The sequence below is a fragment of the Tetrao urogallus genome (genome assembly GCF_951394365.1).
Source record: "Tetrao urogallus genome assembly, chromosome: 13".
Lineage (NCBI taxonomy): Eukaryota > Metazoa > Chordata > Aves > Galliformes > Phasianidae > Tetrao > Tetrao urogallus.
In genome coordinates, this window is record NC_136826.1 from 14,329,855 (window position 1) to 14,350,557 (window position 20,703).

The window sequence follows — 20,703 nt, forward strand, 5'->3', positions numbered from 1 at the left end:
AGAGGAGGACAAAGGAGAATATCCACTCTTTGCTGGATGAGGCTGGGAATGTGACCACTGAGGATAAGGAAAAGGCAGAGGTTCTGAATGCCTTCTTTACATCTGTCTTTAAAAGTCAGACCAGTTATCCTCAGGATACTCCTCTCTCTGACCTGGTAATCTCGGCTGGGGAGCACACTAACCCCCCTGTGATTCTGAAAGAAACAGTCAGAGACCTACTGCTCCAACTGGACTGTCACAAGTCGATGGGGCCAGATGAGATCCACCCGAGAGTGCTGAGGGAACTGGCGGAGGTGATAGCCGAGCCGCTTTCCATCATCTGTCAGCGCTCCTTGTTGACTGGTGAGGTCCCAGAAGACTGGAGGCTTGCCAACGTGACTCCCATTTACAAGAAAGGTCGTAAGGAGGATCCGGGGAACTGCAGGCCTGTCAGCCTGACCTCGGTGCCAGGGAAGGTTATGGAGCAGATTGTCTTGAGGGAGATCATGCGGCATGTGCGGGATGAGCAGGGGATCAGGCCTAGCCAGCATGGGTTCGTGAAGGGCAGGTCCTGCTTGACCAACCTGATCTCCTTCTATGATCTAGTGACCCATCTGGTGGATGAGGGAAAGGCTGTTGATGTGGTCTACCTAGACTTCAGCAAAGCCTTTGACACTGTCTCCCACAGCATTCTCCTGCAGAAGCTGGCAGTCAGAGGCTTGGATGGGTACACTCTTGGCTGGGTGAAGAGCTGGCTGGAGGGCCGGGCACAGAGAGTGGTGGTGAATGGAGTCAAATCCAGCTGGCGACCGGTCGTGAGTGGTGTTCCCCAGGGGTCGGTGCTGGGGCCTGTCCTCTTCAATATCTTTATTGATGACCTCGATGAGGGCATCGAGTGCACCCTCAGTAAATTCGCAGATGACACCAAATTGGCTGGAAGCGTGGATCTGCCTGGGGGTAGCGAGGCCCTACAGAGGGATCTGGACAGGCTGGAGAGCTGGGCTGAAGCCAATAGGATGAGTTTCAACAAGGCCAAATGCCGGGTCCTGCACATCGGCTACAACAACCCCAGGCGACGCTACAGGCTTGGGGCGGTGTGGCTGGAGGACTGCGTAGAGGAAATGGACCTGGGGGTATTGATTGATGCTCGGCTGAACATGAGCCGACAGTGTGCCCAGGTGGCCAAGAAGGCCAATGGCATCCTGGCTTGCATCAAAAACAGTGTTGCAAGCAGGAGCAGAGAGGTGATTGTTCCCCTATATTCAGCACTAGTGAGGCCGCACCTCAAGTACTGTGTCCAGTTTTGGGCCCCTCACTGCAAGAAAGATATTGAGGCCCTGGAACGTGTTCAGAGGAGGGCAACAAAGCTGGTGAGGGGTCTGGAACACAGGCCATATGAGGAGAGGCTGAAGGAGCTGGGAATGTTCAGCCTGGAGAAGAGGAGGCTCAGGGGAGACCTCATTGCTCTCTATAACTTCCTGAAGGGAGGCTGTAGTGAGCTGGGGGTCGGCCTCTTCTCTCATGTCGTTAGTGATAGGACCAGAGGGAATGGCTTCAAGCTACGGCAGGGGAGATTCAGGCTGGACATTAGGAAGTATTACTTTTCAGAAAGGGTGGTCAGGCACTGGAATGGATGCCCAGGGAGGTGGTGGAGTCACCGAGCCTGGGGGTGTTCAAGGAAAGACTGGATGTTGTGTTGAGGGACATGGTTTAGTGGGAATAGGTGAACGGTTGGACTGGATGATCTCTTAGGTCTTTTCCAACCTTGGTGATTCTATGATTCTATGATTCTAAGGATCGTGTAGGCGGGGAAAGCTCTCCTTCAAAGAAGGAGTTTTTCTGTACATTTTTGTTGAGGCTGTTTTGCTTATCTATAATTTTTATTAAAACATCCTACATCCCATCACTTCTTCACCTTTGAATTTTAGTCTAATGCTTAATTATGTTGACACTTCCTAAAATGCTATGGCAAGTGGTCATTGTGTTGGAGTTAAGAGTGTAAGAAACTAAGAGAAGTTGAAAAGATGCTTGTCCAGTGGAGTTGTTCCATTAAACAAGTGAACTTCTTCACCTTCTGAGTTGGGGGAGCAAAACTCAGTGTTCAGTGGTGTGGAGAAGGAAGAGCATCAGGAGGGGAGCTGGAATGGTTGGAGCTGCTGCTACAGGTTTATGCCACTTCCTTGGAGATGAAATAAAACAGATGTATGAGATGGGGAGGGGAAAAATAGTAGAAAATTTAAAAAAAAAAAAAAAAAAAAAAAAAAGTGTTTTCTTTACATTGGTACTCTTCGAGAGCTGGGGCCGCAGTGCATGGGTTGTGTTGATGATTTTGGTGCATAGTTTGATGTGTACTACTTCGGATGTTGCTGGAGGAAACTCTTAACTTCAAAGGACTGAAATATTCCTGGCCCTTATTCCTCTTGTACATCCACAAAGAACAAATTGCTGTGGTGGGTGGGGAGGTTCTTCAATTTTTTCACCGAAATATGACCAAAGGATTGCTGAGTTAATGCACGATAGCGTATCTGCAGTGTCCTTCTCTAGATTTATTTCTTTTGATGCTTTAATGCGTAGCATCTCTGTGTGTACAGAAGGAAAACAAAGTATTAACTAATCTTAACTACATGGATGAGAGAGAAAGTTGAAGGAAAACAGAACCAAAAAGAGGTCACAATTTTAACTGATATGAGCAGGAAGATATTTGGAAATGAAAGCTGTAATTTAACAGCAAGTAGGAGCAACTTTTTTTTTTTTTTTTTTAACTTAGTTTAAAAACAAATCATCTTTACATCAGAGCACTTACTAAAGTGAAGGTGCATTCTGAAAAGTGCATAAGCTATGTTTCAGAGCTGGTGTCTGAATGTGCATCTGTTGAAGTACAACAGCAAACATTTGGTAGTCTCCCAGACAACACACCTTCATGGTGAGGAATAATTTAAAGAGTATTATCTAGAGGCACTTGTGAGGGTTTTGGCCTTTGCTCCTTTCTGGACTGTACTGGTCTGCGACTGAGACAGAGGCTGGAAAGCTCTGAGAGGCAGCTGAGTTGTTCTCTGGTTGAGAATTTCCTTGAGCTGTTCCCCATTGTTACCAGCACTTTGGTTTCTTCCACCTGGAGGCCCTAAAGCATCAGTGAAAGTTGTTCGGCGTGTGGCAGTTTGAAAAAGACATCAGGCCAGCACGTGATGGGGAAAGGATTGATGAAGGAGAAAAGCTGCAGACAATTTCTGTGAGCTGCAGAAGTCATGGGTGGACAAGGAGAGATTATGAACTTAACTGCTGAAAAATCCTCAGTCCATCTGTGTGTTTATGTGCCTGTTGCACAGACTCACAGTTGGTTTTGCTCAGGGATTTTGCGATTCGCTTCCAGCTTTGGAAATGGACTGAGCTATTTCAGTGGCTGGGCTTAATTATTCCAAACGTGATGACTTGAACACTTGGAAATGTCATTGCTTAAAGGCTAAATGCTGCCTTGTTTGTCTTTGCACCTTCTTTAAGGCTTTAAGTTGCACCAGGGGAGGTTCAGGTTGAATATTAGCAAAAATTTCTTAACTGAAAGAGCAGTGAGGCACTGGCACAGCTGCCAGGGAGTGCTGGGGTCGCCAACCCTGGAGGTGTTGAGAACCGTGGGGATGTGGCACTGGTGGATGTGGTGATGGGCATGGTGGTGTGGGTTGGGGTTGGACCAGATGAGCTTAGAGGTCTTTTCCAGCCTTAATGATTCTACTATTCCCTTGGTTTATTGAAGTAGCAATAAGCACAGAAACACTTCTTCTCTACCTCTGAGCAGCAGTCCTCTCATCACTGCTGGTTCTATAGTGGCAGATGGCCTTGGCTGTATACCGGGGTCACAGATTGGTTCTTAATATTTCACTGATTTGTCTTTTGAACCTTTTCCTTCCTGTAATCTTAAACCATCTTTGCCACCAAATATAGAGGAGAATTTATCAGTTTTATCTGTTAACATTTGTCCTGCATGACCATCTTCACAATACTGTTCATGTTGTTGCAGAGTCTCCCTTCTTATCCAGTGAAATGACCTTTTCCTGGATGGAAACAGAAACTAAAAATGTTACAGTATTCCTTCACTGAGCAAATGTTAAAGCTTGAACAGATCAAGGTTTTCCATTTTGCTATTTCTCTGAGGTTCTCCTGAGATAGAAGAAGCGTTTGGCACTGCAGGTGATCTCTGATGGTGTCTGAAAACAAGGCAGCAGTCATATACAGGAGTGTGCACTCTAGCAAGTGCAGCTTACATCAGATTGCTTTACTGAGTCAGTGCAGTTGTGCTAGCCTTATCACACTTCTGAATTAATGGCTTGGAAGGAAGTTTGTTAGCCTGCAATGTTTGAAACCAAATCAAACAGCACCATGCCATATTGTATAATGACATAAAGTAGAAAAATTAGAATTTAAATGTACCTCAGTCTGTGGGCAATCCTTTCTAATAATACAACAAGCACATACCAACAGATAGGTGTTAAAAGAACAGTCCTAACCATTCAGGTGCCAGTTGTGAACATATCACCACGAGACTCCTTTTCAGATCCACAGCCTCTCTCTTACAAGGTTGGGTTAACACAGGTATGTGTGGATACATGCATGCTAGTGCATATATGTATATGAATATTTACATATAATTCTTAATGTAAGACGCATTTGTCTGTTCGGGGCTCTGGTATAAATGCTTCACACCAAGAGCATTCAAGCTAGGTTGATATTGTGTGTTCGATGAGGTCACTGATATTTGAGGAGAAGAGACATGAAGGTTTCTGTTCTGATCTGAAAGACTTTGGTCTCATGTTTGTTAGCTGATGTGTTGTATTAAGGATTAATCTTAGCTGTAATCTCTGGCATAATCTTGTTAACCTCGGGAGCACTGAACACCCCAAACCAAAGAGCATTCCTGGATTACTCCATCCTTTATGCCCTTGAATGCTAGCAAAGATAACTTTGCCCCAGTACACCACCTGAAACTGTTTTATATGAAGAAGTATATGAATGAAAACACCACCCACAAGCTTCCCCTCTTTAGTTCTCTCTTCCTCTGTCTCCTTTATACTTCGTGTCTGTTTTCTTGGAAAGAATTCAACTAGGAGGAAAAAAAAAAGTCATAAGTTTGAATGCAGGAAAAATGCTGGAAATTCTACTTTCCTGTTTAAAAAAAAAAAATTGATTTGAAAGTTTTCATTCATCTCCTGTCGGGTATCTTCTCCCACTCATGTCCTTTCTGGCAAGTCCTGTGTCAGATGCACAGCATGAGAGGAAAAGAGTCTAAAGAAAAGAAATAGAAACGGGAAAATACGTAGATGTCAAGAGTGCCAAGGGCAGCAGAAGTTTACAAGTTTTAAATTTACTCCAATGTGAGAGCTGGAAACCAATTTAAGGCAGAGCATGTGGGTGCACAGCTTGCTTTATTTGCCTGCCTCCCAGGCTGTGTTTCCAGGGGTGGAGCCCATGGAGTGGGGCTGGAGGTGGGGGAAAGATGAGGCAGTGCTCCTTGGGAACAGGGGAGAGTGCTCCACAGCCTGCACTGAGGCAGCTGGGAGAGAATGGGAGCTGGAAGGGCAACCTCTGGTCCAGAGTGAGGGTTTGGATGTTTGGAGCAGAACGAAGGGACAGACAGCCACCAAACCCCTGACTTGTGTTGCTCCTTCCTTCTGTGACTGGTGAGGGGGGGCATTCAAAACAGGACCAACTTCTTTTTTCTTAGCCATTACCGACCACCCGCTGAACAACAACTTTCTGTCAGTAACAACCCAGATTCACACTGGGATTTGCATCAGTTCCCAGAGCTGTCACTTTTCTCTTTTAATAATATATTTGCTTCTGTAATTGCTCTGAGTTTTCATGACATCCAAGAAGAGAGTCTCCAGCACAGATTTCTAACACCTGGGTTCTATGCTGAGGTGTGCTCATAGTTATTAAAACTTGCCATTCATCAGAGCGGTTGAACTATGCCAAAACCAGTATGAAATGTATTTGGGAAACGGGTTACCAAATCTATGGTTGGTCTAGATGATCTTAGTGGTCTCTCCAAACCATAATGATTCTGTGGTTCCGTTCCTTGCTGTGTACTGGACAAGCCTGCTATGGCTTTTTAATATTTTGATGATCTCAGTTTTAATCATGAAATTGTTGAGAGATGATAAGGAGCGAAATCTAATCTAGCAATAAGAGAAAGAGATGACTTCCCTAACTAATGGGTTTAAGTAGTTGGACTAGAAGCATTTAAATTTTATACTGCGGTGCCTACCAGATCCTCAGTCCTCTGATGGCTTAGACCTGGCCACTGCTCCCTTCCAGCCTGTGTGTGTTGGTGCAATTCCCTTGCAGTGGGAAGGGTGAATGGTGCGTGCTTGGCTCTGATGGTGTTGGCACCAGGTGTGAACCGTGGTTTCAGCATAGCCTTTGCAGCATTAGGTAGAAGGAATACGGTGGGATGGGAGGAGTACATTTCGTTTTTCGTTGTGATCGATGAAGTCACTAAGGAAAACAGGGAGGAAGAGTGGAGAGATGGAACACAGACAGAATTTCTGTCCTTCTGTACCACTGCTCCTCCACACCTCCTGCCTTCTCCTGGCATTTCTATGCGTGTACATTTCCAGGAGATCTCTGTTTTAATACCCAGCGGTGTCACTATTCCACAGAGAGGGTGATCCCATTCATTTTTGTGCTATGCGTAACTCAGGCTTTACAGAGAATGTGTTCACTTGCCCAACCCAAACGGATAAGATCAAAGAAAACAGAGCAGCTTGATAGGATGAGAGGGAATGCTGTCAAGTTGCACCAGAGGAGGTTTGGGTTGGATATCAGGAAAAACTTCTCTGGAAGAGCAATGATGCACTGGCACAGCTGTCCAGAGACTGGTGGGGTCAGTGTCCTTGGAGATGTCACTGAACATGGAGATGTGGCACTGAGGGATGTGGTCAGTGGGCAGTAATTGGTGGTGAGTGGATGATTGGATTAGATGATGTTACAGGTTTTTTTCCAATCTTAGTGATTCTATGGTTCTTGTGGAGTTATGTCACAGAGAAGGACTAGAAGCCCCAGAGGCTTTTACTGGTTTGTTCTGCTGTCATTCTTTGCTGAATGTTGAAGGGAGTGTGAAAAGTGATTGACACGTTTTTTCAAATGTATTTCAAATCTCCATCTTTACAATTGTAGAGCTTTAGACTTAAATCACCCTGGACTGATGAGGTAGAACTGGAGTGACAATTAAATGTTTCCAGGAGTAGACTTGGACCTTTTCCTTTAGTTATAATGATTTAACAGGACTGTAATTAAATTAGTGAGCGTAGACCACTGGCACCCAATTTAACCTGTTATACATTGAACTGAGAACTGAAGGAGGTAAAAAATATATTGTTTATAGCAATCTCTATGGTAGTCAGCAGCACTTTGGCTGCATTCTTCCATCGTTCAAATCTCAGCAAAGCATTCCATCTTTCTGCAGAAGCTGCTAAGTCAGTGTCAGAAGGAGGAACATGTTGTGAGAGTCAGTTCTGTCACGGATCCAGAGTGCAGGACAAGCTGTTGGTCCCAGCGTAAAGCAGGAGAGGGGAGAAGGATTGCTTCAGCAGAAAAGAAGTGATTATACTGGGAGAGAAGTGGAGTTCAGAGCTCTGTGCTCTTTAGCATTGACTAAGGACAGATGGAGGTGCAGTGAAGGCTGTACCTTAGCTTGAGTGAATTCAGATGGAATTTCATCTGCTGGGGTAGCACTGACATGGTAAATACAACCTTGCAGCAAGTAGTAGACTACAGCTGAAATTGTAGTGCTGCTTTCAAGGAAGATGTTGTAGTTTCAGCAAAACTTCCTATGGCATTTTTTCATTCCTTCTGGCTCATTTCAAAGTTTCTTGGGAAATAATGCTGGAAAGAAAAGAGATGCATTTTTTAGTCTTGTTAACTCAAAACTTTGTGAAGGGTCAGAATAGTGGAACTTCCTCATGGTACATCACAACTCATGACGAAACAGGATCTTAAAAATACTTTCAATGCTGGTTAGAGTATTTATACCAACAGCCATCTGCTAAAAGCAATCACTTATGGGTTAATGTGAATCTCAGATTCACTTCGTGGCATTTTGCAGCAGCAAATGGCACATCTCAGAAGAGAAAGCAGCACCTTGATCTGCCTAATAAGTGCTGTGTAATTTGATCTGTGGCTCTAGAATGTTTGATCTATAATGAAAAAAGCAGGACTTAATCAGCGTTGGGGGGATGTGCCATTGCTCATTGCTGATCTGAGGCAGCGGGACGACGTTGGGGCATTTGTTTGGATCTGAGAACTGAATCCACTTGGAGATGCTTCTCCAGCCTTGTTCCCTTTTGTCCTGAGTCTCCTCCCTACAGCCCCCCATGGCTCCTAGCTGCTCCTTGATGGGGACACAGAAGGGCTGCTCTGTGCTTTGGTGGATATCCAGCAGGGAGGAAGGAATGTCCAGCACAAGTAATCTCAGAGCACTGAGTTGTTTCAGGAAAAGCATGCTGGCAGCTTGACCAGACGGTCTTGTTGCTGCCGTAATTAAATAAATAAGCAAGCAATTAAATAGAAGCTGTGGCAGCCTCGGAAGCGGAGCGGTCCCCTGCCTCATCCCTCCTCCCTTTCCCTGTTGCTGGCAGCAGAGCAGCACTGCAAGCTGGCTGCGTTTTGCATGAGATGTGGCTAGATTTCTCAAGAAAAAAAATATCCAGGGGGACAGGACGCCGTGCTCCCGTTTCTGACATCTTAAGCTTGTCACAGACGCCAAGCCTGTTTCACCCAACGTGATTATCTCTCCCTTTGTCAAGGAGGCAGATGCCTCAGCTAGGAAAATATTGTCCCCAGCCTGTCATCTGGATGCTATAAATGGAAATAGGCCTTTGCAAAAGCCAAAAATTATATTTAGTTGCAACTGTGGGGGGGAGGAAGTAAAAGGAATAAATAAAGTCCAAACCCTTGAAAATTACAGCTGGAATGCTTAGGTTTGCTCTAATCATCTGCAAATGTTGATGCATTCATTAAATGTACGCTGTGCAAATAAAAGTTATTCTTGTGTCACTCCTTTTATCTTACCTAATGCACTCATTTGCCAGTCAGGCTTCTGTGTACGAGCCATAAATATTCAGCTGTTTCTGGAATAGTTTTTACCCAATATTTTCTTGTTTTCATTTAAGCTCTCCATATGCCAACAGCATTGACAGCAAAGTGCTGTGAGCTGGAGGTGTGTATTTGGGTTATTTAGCCTTGGGTAGCCTGCAGTAGCCTTATCTGACCAGGCTTTATTAGCCCTGTGGTAAAGAATGAGCCAAAAATAAAATTACAATCTTGCTGATTTAGGTATGAAGAAAATTTAAACATTGGCTATGCAGTGGTGACTGGAACAACTGCTGTATGTTGTGTCTCTGCTCTTTGGAGTGGGCACAAGTGTCTGTGAGAGATTAGTTCTTAGGGCTTAGGCTTTAATAGCTTTCTGTGTCTGGTGCTGACTAAGCAGGATGAATTGACAGTGTTTTAAAGGCCTCTTGGGAGAAATCGGGGAGAGGTTTTACAATGCATTCCACTGAAGGAAAAGTTGGGTCAGCCAAAGAAGCGTGGACTTTTCTAACAATTTCAGTGTAAGGAAGAAAAGTATCCTCACCCACCCACTCACTGGCTCACCCATCCAGCCATCCACCCAACTCACCCACCCAACCAAAGCTCACAATGAAGTTGACCCACGCACCCAGACATCCACCCACCCAACCGAAGCTCACAATGAAGCTGATCTTCATTTGTGTTAATGCTAATCAGCAGGAATGTGTCATCAGCAAGGGGTCGTTACCAGCAGGAGGTGAGCAATGAATTTTTAACTATGGACCTGGCAACCTGTGAGAAGGCAGAGGGAAGAGTAAGGAAAAACAGGCACTTGATGTAGCCTTCATACATGTCAGCCCAAGCTGATATGGACCCCAGGGTCTATGCAGAGCTCTTCATTATCAGAGGGTTCTTTGAGAGCATAAATGAAATAATTGCAAGAGGCTTAGTGACATCAAATCAAAGCATAATTGCATTTGCTATGTCTTCCAGAAGGGAGAAATGTGGAGATGCAATTAGCGATGAACCATGCTTGACAGTTTGCCCTCAGTGTTCTAAAAATATATGGAGATCATTGATGGTCAGGACCCTGCTTTTTAATTCTAAGCCTGAAGGTGTTTGGTGTTGCTTTCGAGGCCCTTTAGGATGTTAACTTCCTGTGTGGGTGTGCTGCTGCCAGCAGAGATGATGAATTGTGTGTCATCCTCCTGGCCTCTCCACCCCATCTCTCAGCTCCCAGTATTGTGGTCATAGATCTATGCAGACCATTCTGTCCCTGCCTTGAGCACAAGAGCATCACCCAAATCCCTGGGAAACTGTAAACTCCTATAGAAGAAGTCATGGAGTTGGCTCTATGAAGTTTTCCCAAAGACTTGTCTGGCAATATTGTTCTCCTTCCATGGGTTTGTTGGCAGACATTGGCATGTTTGCTTTCCCCTTCTCTGGTCTTCACTACAATTTGGTTGCTGTTCATTACCTCAGCTCTGTACCGAGAGTCTGTCATTTTTATTTATTTTAGTATTCTACTTTCTATTTTAGGATCAAAAAGGAAAAACAGTGAGCAAAAAGAATTAAAAGCAGGAAGTTTTTCAGAGAATGAAGCCTTTGAAAATTAATCTTTTTCTGCAGTTTAATTTCATGGGTGCACAATTTCTATTACACGTAGGACAATTGTGTTGCAATAACTGTAAAAAAATATTTATTTTAAATCTTGTAATGTGTTATTTATGGAAGCGTTATACTTGTAATGATTCACTTATAAGGGCTGTTGTGACAACGGTAACTTCTCTTAAAAATGTGAATTTGCAGTATAGAATAGTTAATTAACAATAAGAGAACGAGAGGAGAAGTTGCATACAGAGTGGCAGCAGTAAGAGAATAAAAGCCAGGCTTCGCATGGGTTTGAATAACAGAAACTGAGATGTCATAATGGAGGAAAAAAGACTTAACTCCTGCAGGAAGTCAGATACTAATCTGGTTTCTGCACCTCATCGCTGGTAATGTAATCATTGAAAAGCCTCTTAGACTTGGCGGGGCTGACTTGGAGAGAGTTATGGCTCTAAAATAGTAAATGGGATCCATTGCAACTGTGCGAGGACCACTGGGTGACTAAATCCTGCAGGGGACTTTCTTGGGAGTATCAAAATACATTTGCCAGGTGCAAGATAAATTAAGTAAACAGTTAAAGCTCTAATCGTGCCATGGCGTATTAGAGGATTAAAAAAAGTCATTGAAAGGGGGTTGGATGCTTTTGTTTTAAATAAATCATTTAAATTAAGGAAAGCAGGGATGCAGAGATGTCATTGTCTAGGTGCAGTGTTCACTTGGTAAGAAATGTGGGGAGTGAAGGCATAGTCCTGTGGCTGCTGAGAAGGGCTGTGGAATCTCAGCTGTGCCGCAAATACACCGTCAGGTGTTCTCCAGTTGCAGCTCTGATTTACTGTGATTTTGCAACCACGGTGCTTCCGTGTTGTGCGTGGAGAGGGCCTTCCCTGCATGGAGGTTGTGGCACTAAGGAGTTCTGGTTGAGCTTGGGTAAGAGCTGCATGGTCAGGTCGCAGCTGAACTGTGCTGAGTGTGGGTGGTGAGGAGGTGGGGGGCTCTGGAGAGCATTTGTTTAAGCAAGTGTTGAACTTGTGTTTATGCAACTCGTGTCCAATTACATTTTGATTCCCTCCAAGCTTCTGTGGAGCTCTTAATTACCTTATGTTTCTTGTTCTGCCTCTCTGCTTTGCTCTGTGTGGCTGGATATTTACTGAAGGGAATGAGTATTGAGATCTTAGCCTCTTTTTCCCCCAAATTTCAGCCCAATGCCCATTATTTTCACTTTTCTGAGAATAAACAAATGGAACACAGTGACCGTACAACATGTCAGCTCTCCACACAGCTTCTGTTTCGCTCACCCACAGATATTTCAAGTGCCCTTGCAGGCAGTGCCCGCAGCATGACACTTTGTCTAAGCATGATGTGAAGCTCAAGCCATTCGTCAGACTCTATTAATCCACGATATGCAAAGCATTCCTGGAGAGAAACTTCTCTGATCTGTCAAATTTGGCCGAGGGAAGGTCTCTTTTGTTGTTTTACCTGGTGGGAGAGAATGACTTCTGGTGGGTAGAGGCAAGGTCTGAGCCCTAGCGGCATGAGCAGCCCAACCCAGCTCTTGGCAACTGAGTCAGTGCTGGTGGCAGCTCCTCAGCTGTGAGATACAACAATTACAGCAATAATTTGAGTCAGAGCCATTTTATTGCGTGTGAGAGTGACAGTGAGTCATCTCTGATCAGTGTGTTCAGCAGCCTGGAGATCCACGGGCACCCAGGACAGCCTCATCTCACATCTGCATGGCAGCTGAGGACAAGGAGAAGCAGCTCAAAGTCACTGTCTCCTTCTTCCCAGAGAAGGCTTCGCATGAGTTTGGTCCCTAGAAACCAAAGCTGGGATGTGTCGGAGGCAGGTTGGGCTGGGACAGCATCTCTGCTGCCTTTGTCCCATTCTCCTTAATGTGGGGCATGGTGCAGCAGTGAGAGAATCAGCCTCGTCAGCTGTGTAGCTGCTGGGAAATGAATAGGTAAAGGCAGACGGAAATGCTAATGAAGTTTTACAAAAGTCTCTTTAGGGTTTCATTTCAGGAGCGCAGTCCATTGGTAACGTGGAAATTACAGCAGACTGAAAAGTAAAAGGAAAGGAGGAATTTTTTTTTTTTTTAACCTACAAAGACCTCATTTCTTAAATTAATTCTACAAGAAACCTTTAAAATGTCTTTTCTGTTCTCCAGCATTCACTTGAGATGCAGATGAAGTCGTGGGGGCTAATTTTAAAAATACTACGAGTGCTTATGTGGCACCCAGGGCAGAGAGCAATGGAAGGACTCCAACACAGGTAATTAGGAACCGTGCAAGTACTGCTGAGCTCACTCTTTGTAAAATTAAATTGTCCAGAGCAGTGCGAAGCTCAGTAATGAGTGTTTGCAGGACCTACATACTCCAGCACTTGTTTTGACAGAGGTATGAGCCAAATTTTCAAGTATTGCAAATTGCTCTGAAGCTTTTCTTGATTTTTTTTTTTTCCTATTTAACTGAAGCTGATGTGAATCCGCAAGTTTCAGACATTTACAGCGACAAAAAGTTCTTTGCACATTTTCAAGTGTTAGAACCAACTTCCAGAATAAGCATTCTAATTTATTTTGAGCTATGTAAAGGCCCAGTAGGCATAAATATGGTAATGACGCCAAATAGTGATTTGTGTCTAATACAGATGGTTTCGAAGCAGTACAAAATGGGACTGTGGTATCCCTACGGACTGCTTCCCAACTCCAACTGTGTGTTAAAAAGAGTGGCTTTCACCTCTGCTAAAATGAAGGCCACTTGCTACATCCTCAGCATACCTCAGTATTGACACGATGTCTTTTTTCTCGGAGTGCCATTTGTCTTTGCTAACTTTGATGGGCTGTTACCAGCAGAGAAGTGCAGTATTCATTCCATGCACTGAAAAGTGAAACGTGACAATTTTTTTTTCTTGTAGATGTACTGTGTTTGCTGCCTTGGGTTACTCTTTATGGCATTTACGTTGCTGAACACCAATGCAAGCACAGGCAATGTAGTGTAAAGATATATAGACGTAAAGGCAATGAACGGTACCGTTAGTTTCAGTTTGACCAGAGCAACTTTATTTGATCATTTTGCCATTTGCTTTCTAAGGGAGGGGCTGAGAGCATCATGCTTGCTGTGATGTGGGAGCTTGGGGTCCTGCCCCTCTCATCAAACAAGAATAAATGGACAGCGAAAGTCCTTGTATGCTCCCTGACCTTGCTTTCATTAGCCAAGTCACTGCACACTTGTGCTCACAGCAAGGCAGCAACATCATTCCTGCTGTCCATGACCATAATTTGAAGTTGGAGTGTATGGAAATTATTGCAGTTCTGGTGCAATTAAGTTGCTTGTGGCCGTGCTGTCCGCTGTGTGGAAGCACCACAACGTTGTACAGAAGGAAGTTGGGTGGCTGAGACTGGTCTCAATAGGCAGAACATGAAGCTGCTCTGAGCACGATCATTAAGGTGGGTGGTAGCAGGAGATCAGGTAGCTTAATCTTGTGCTGATTTGGCATGGCGCTGATTAAATTGATTTACAGTGAAAAGCAAAACTCCTCTGTGTATGTGCAGCAAGTGCACTGTAGTTGTACAGCAGTGATAGTATCAATGCACGTGGGTTTGAAGGATGTCCAAAGGGATTTAGGTTATTGTACAGAGGGGGAAAAAATATTCTCAAGCACGAGTGCTGAACCTTTGTCAAATGAAGTTTTTGAAGTGTGGTCCTTTTTGGGAAGAGGAGGGAAAAAATGATCAGTGTTGTTGCACATCCTTCTCAAATGATACTCCATTCAAGTGAATACAGTGGTTGAATGCTTCCTGGGGCAGATACAAAGAGCACAATAACACTATTTGATAGAGTAAATTCTCAGCTACACCAGGCTATTTTTCAACATACCTCCATTAGCTATGCATTTTCACCAGCAATCAACAAGAGCCTGTGTGCTGTGCTGGTACAAATCTACCATCCCACCAACATTGTGGGCCAACATAATAAAACAGGAGGTATAACTTTTGGAGCAGCCCTCATATACATACATCTGTATGCTTAGAAAAGCCTCCTGTTTCATCTGAGCAGCAGCCCACAGGTGCCTGCTGCCTCCTGAGGCAGTGCAACCGTGCTGCTCTCCCTGGCACACCAAGGGTTTTCACTCCTACTGATTAGTTTTCTGTGCTTTGCTTTGAAAGATTTCCTCGGAGGCCATTTCTCAGAACAGCTTTTTCTGTAATGGGTTTCAATTTTAAAACACTTCATTTCTTGCCTCCCTCCTTTTGTTAATCCACAGTAAATGAGGCAAATAATTGGGAGGTGTCACCTTCCCGAATGATTCTTCCATTCTTGCCCCTTTCTTCCAAGCAAAATGCCCAAGAGCTGCAGCAGTGAAACGGAATTTTGGAGGACTGCTGCTGTTCATCTCCTGCTTCCCAGGAGTTATGGCTGTTCCTACTTGCAGGTTTCCAGGAGAGATTCAGTCTTTTATTTGAGGATTTTGTTGCCTTTGGCCGGATACTGTTCCTTCCTCCTTCAGGATTATTCTGATTCCTATCAGTGTTGCATTTTTTTCCCTTCCCCTCAAGGGAAATTTGTTTCCTTTTTGTAGCTCTGGCCTTGTCAATAGACGCTCTATAAATAGCAAGGAAAGCTACAAGCACTTCTATTTCTGTTATCGTCTTTTGTCATTTTATTCTCCCAGCTCCAAATAGGGCTACATTAATAAATAAAGTTACATTGCACAAGAGCATTCCACTGTTTCATGGTTGAACTAGATGATCTGGGTGGCCTTTTCCAACCTTAATGATTCCATGATTCTATGATTCTTAAACAGTGAATCACAGCTCTCCAGAGCTTTCCCGTAAGCTGCCAGCTTCCTACTCATCACAGGACCATCCTGGCAGTTCTCTTGCCACCTCCTCCTGGCTTTCACCACAACGTAAGGATATTTTCTTAGGAATAGAGCCATTCCTTGCTTCTTCTCTGGCTCTTTTAATGGCAGCCAGAACTTCATACAGCGCAGTGCCTTTTGGTGGTCGTGCAATCAGGATGGGTTGTTCAGCTGCTCTCCAAAAAGTGACCCTAGTAATGCTGTGGGGATGCTTCCAGCTCTATGCCTGCCCATGGCTCTCAGCAGATGCTTCAGAGCAATGAATTGTACGCTGTGAATTACTATCTCATGTGTGGTGGTGCATGGAGCAGCCCACCTGCTTGGAAAGCAGCCAGCTTGCGTTTACTTTGGCAGATGGGGAAAGCAGAAAGCCGCTTGGAGTAGGCAAGGAAGCAATATTGATTCATTCAGTGGCAAGTGTGGCAAAGCAGTGAACCGAGCTGCAGAACTGAATTAGTCCAGCATAGCAAAACTGCAGATTTGGTGGCTGGGGAGGAGAAGGCGGTGGGTCTGCCCTGCTGTAAGCAAGTTGTAGGTGTTGCATAGGCGCTCGAGGAGCAGGAGTGTGCATCCTGACCACACCTTGCACACAAAAGGCTGAAAGAGAAGAACATCTGAATCATAGAATGGCCTGGGGTGAAAAGGACCATAGTGATCATCTTGTTTCAACCCCCCTGCTATGTGCAGGGTTGCCAACCACCAGACCAGGCTGCCCGGAGCCACATCCTGCCTGGCCTTGAATGCCTCCAGGGATGGGACAGCTGGGAGATAAGGCTGTGTGCAGAATACAGTGCCTTTTCTGCATGGTATGGTGAAAGAGGAGCCACACTTAGAATTTTCTGATGTTGGATGTCGTTGTCTTTGGTGTGCACAGTGATCTAAATACAGCCTTATCTCAGCTCGTCTTTTCAAAGGATAACAGCCTATTACTGCTAGCAGTTAATCCAATTACTCTTTTAGGTCAAGGGGGAGCGTTCTGTGCAAATATTTTGAGAAGACATGGAAAAAATTATTCTGTGTGTTTGACCCAAAGAGTGCATATTTCAGAATTTTTCAGCAGATCAAAAAGTTTAGAAATTCGTACTCCTACCGAAAGAATCATGCTCAAAAGACTGCATTCGATTTTGATTTAAGACAAGGAGGAATGTGCTGTCTTGCTGAGGAGAAAGCTACCTGCAGAGGCACTGGAGCAGATTTAAGTGGGTTTTGTGCCTGTTGTCTGGGGATTGAGGCATCATGGTTGGTGAACCAAGTTGGACCTCTTGCTTTGCTCATGCTTATCAGGGAATGGTTCTCCATCCCCTCTCACAGCCTTTTGCAGAAGGGGTTTCTGATTACTGCTTTGCTTCGGTCTAGGCCCCCAAGTAGGATTAGGATTTGTCAGATATCTGTGGGGATGCAAATTCTGCAGCCTCTGCTCTGACTTGGCAGCTTGGTGCTCTTTGGATATTGAGATCTGAGCTTGTGTGGTCAGCTGCTGCTGCTGGAAGAGTGAGTAAAAATGGTGGTTGATGTGGGATGGGGAACATCCATCTCCCACCAGAGAAGAGCATCTTCTATTGATGCTGCTCTTAGAGAATCTACTATTGAATCCCAAAAGCCCCAGCTCCTAATAACCAGCACAATCTAATTCAGATCAGCAGCATGAAACATCATTAGTTCAGGTAGTAAAATCTCTCTGTTAGACAAGGAATTTACTTCTCTAAGGCTGTAAGTATCCAAGCTCTTCCAGACAACTACTGCCCATGCCAGAATTTGTGCTGCACTTATGCATGCCATGAAACTGTCCAGAGAAAGCTTGTTGCAAATTAGCAAATGCAGCTGCTCCAATTTCCTGATCTTCTTTGTGAAAATCAGGAATAGAATCAGCCCAACTTGAGCACTGTGAACACACAGGTGCATGATGAAAGTGAAGTTTCTGATTTGCGATGCTGACATCCCTGGGCAGTTTGGTGAGAGCACTTCTTTGGGATTTTTACAAAGCTGGGCAGGGCAATGGTACAAATGGGTTGTGTTGCCAATATGAGGATTTGTGTACCACAACCCCAGAATAGAAATTCTTTTTTTTTTTTTTTTTTTTTTTTTTTTTTTAACTAACTTGTAAGGATTTTTGTGCCCTGAGTTCATGATGTTGTTCAGATACCTAGCAGAAATCACATCTTCATCTGGAATAAAGCAGGGAGAAAACAAAGCACAAATGAGAAGCAGAGGAGATTGTTCTTGCACTTATTCTTGTTCTCAAGTATATACCTGAGAGCTTTTCACCAGCTGCTTCAACGTGGAAGTGGTATTACAAAAAAATGTTCCTCTTTCCTCCCCGCTCCCTGTTCTGCATGCACTGATTTAAGCAAGCTAGGAGGATTTTGTAAGGTTTGTCCTCATCAGGAGCCCAAAGCAACTTGATATCCTAATATTTTCTGTAAAAAAGGGGAGGATGAGGGGGGGAATAATCCTACATAGGTCCAACCATCCTCAGAGGCTGTGGTCACATCCCTCCTGATCCTTCTTTCATTTCTGTGGGTGGCAGAGGATGGAGGAGATGCTCAGTGAGCATCACTGGTGTGTGCTGCTACTCTTTGTATTGTCCTTCCAAAAGATTTGTGTTGGGAGAGTGCTTTTATTGTTGCTGCTGTTATAACTTATTCCCTTGTGCCAATGAGGAGATTTTTAGTCTGTTTCTGGATGCATGATTTAAGAGGTGCTCAAATATCATATTGAAGGTGGAGTGTAGAGCTCTGACTTCAGTCCCTCTGAAATGTTAGAAACAGAGTGATCTATTGCATGTATTAGCATCTTGGGGCTGGTGGCATGTAAAAGAGAATAAGAAAAGCAAGGGAACCTGAAGTAGGAAAATCATGTATCCGGTAATGACTTGGAAGGCCAGGGAGGGAAGTGAACATTGGTCCACAGAAGCACAAAAACTGTGTTAAACTGTGTCACAAATACAGGAAGAGTCATAGAATCACAGAATTATAGGGGTTGGAAGGGACCTCCAGAGATCATCGAGTCCAACCCCCCTGCCAAAGCAGGTTCCCTACACCAAGTCGCATAGAATCATTAAGTTTGGAAGAGACATCTAAGTTCATGTAGTCCAACTGTTCCCTACCACCAATACTGCCCACTGAGCCTGACAGGAGTATGAAGACTTGTCTTGCCTGGGTGCTCAGACAGATTTGCTCTATGGCTGCTACCGCCTTCTGTTAGCAGAGTTTGTCCTTGTGAAAACTAGGGGGAAAAGAAAGCTTCCTTGAAGCTTTATTAAACTCTGAATTATATTACAGATTGTTCGGCTGGAACCAGAGTCGAGGCCTGTGGACAGGCTTGATGTTATGGTTTCTGGCAATCCTAGATGCAGTGTCCTGAAATGAAGTTGGACATAAAAGGAAGATGTAAACCAGCAGAGTTTATTTAGCTGGTGTGATTATATAATGTAAACATGTTTGAATTTATCTTGAAAAGCCATCCTGGTGCTGGCAGTCATCTTAGAGATGGCTTTCCTTTCACTCACCAAGCCTTATAGGAAGAAAAGAGTTGTTTTTTTGTTTTGGTTTGGTTTTTTTTCGTTTTTTTTTTTTTTAATGCTGGCTTGATTTCAGTAAGCTTTTATTATTGTAATTATTTTCATTTTTTAAAAACTCAGGAATGTGCTGCAGAATGATATTTAGCAAGTTAAATGTTTCCATGTAGGGAACATAATGGTTACTGCAGCTATCTTATGCCAACTACTGAACAGATTATTTTCATATATTCATAGTTGCTATGTTTTCAGTCTCCCCACCAAAAATAACAACAACAAAAAAAAAAATTCCAAAAAATAGATATATGTGAATTTGTGGGTTTTTTTAATCGCCTTCCAGCTGAGAATACTAAGAATATTAGTATCTTAATCACCTGTGTCTGAGTCTTGTCCCTGTTTGATTCATGAGATGATGGATGTGCAGACAAATGAGGCATCATGCCCATGGGGATGGAGTTAGGGTGAGCAGCTGCTGAAGGATCACAGAGGCATGGCTGGACGTGGGAGCCTGGCAGGATGACTGCACATCTGCCCTCAGGAAGATGGCCAAGGAGATATAGATATGCCTCAACAGAGGTTTCTTCTAACTGCTCTTGAGGACAGCACCCACGTGATGGAGCATCTGCTGGGTTTCTCATGGGTCTTCTGCTGCCCTTGTTGAGTGTGATCGTGATTTCTCCCCCAAATTAGCTGATTTAAAGTTAACGTTGTGTGTGTGTGTGTGTGTTACACCACAGCGTGAGAATATCCTTGGTCCTGCAGTTAGCACAGCCTGTAATGGAGAGAGCCAGAGAGTAAAAGCAAGACATTTGCTCCACACAGCACAGGATGTAATTTAATTCCTGCTTTGCAAATTCGTTACTTCCCTAATATTTACTGTCTGTTAACTCCTGTAGTGGGTGGGTAATTGCTTCTGTTGTTAGCAGAATCATACCAGATTCTGCTATTTCCAATACCAGATTCTGCTATTTCCAAGTGGTTTATTCACAGGTGTTGTACAATGACCCTTCCATGGTTGTGCGCTGGTTATTTTTAGTCATTGAAATGGACATCAGCTTTTCAGAGCTTTTTGCTTATATTCTCTGTGGCTGTAGCTTCACAGTGGATTGGTGGCTTGCACCCATATCTGGAGCTGTCATTTCAGTGACTCCATGAGGGTGTCTGGCTGTCAACACAGCATGAAAATGAGGCTTTGGGGTTAGGGTTTTTTTCTAGTTTTGCCATAAATTCTCCTTCTGACTTGGAGCCATTCATCATGTTAAGAAAAGGTTTTAGCTGTTCCTGTCAAAACAGTGGTATCAATTATGTTACCCATACATCATCTCAGCATTAAGCTTCTTTAGAACTGTGATTCCTCGTATTTACTGCACATACCAGTGCTGTGCTATGATATTCCTCAGAATTAGGGCTCTTTAGCCCTGTGTTCCAGTAAGCCAACGTATGTTTGCTGATTTCAACATGTTTGTCATTTGTTGGAGGTCTGGTTCTTTCTGGCTTATTCACATGAAAAATAATGTCTGCAGGTGATCAGTGTGTGAGTGGCAAGGGGTGAGTTAGATCTCCTCTACCTGTCTTAGTGAGAATACCTGAGAGAGGGATGGAGCTACCTAATGATGCCAAGCACTTTGCCAGACGCTTGATAAACAGAATTGGTCCTTGGAATTGGTTTACAGATGTGTGAG

General features: G+C 44.1%; 1 protein-coding gene across 2 annotated transcripts in view; it reads left to right on the forward strand.

The window, feature by feature from the left end:
* FGF13 (fibroblast growth factor 13) overlaps nucleotides 1–20,703 on the forward strand; it is a gene marked incomplete at both ends in the record, with an annotated part of 212,833 nt that overhangs the window by 91,088 nt on the left and 101,042 nt on the right. The gene's annotated exons all lie outside the window — the stretch shown is intronic.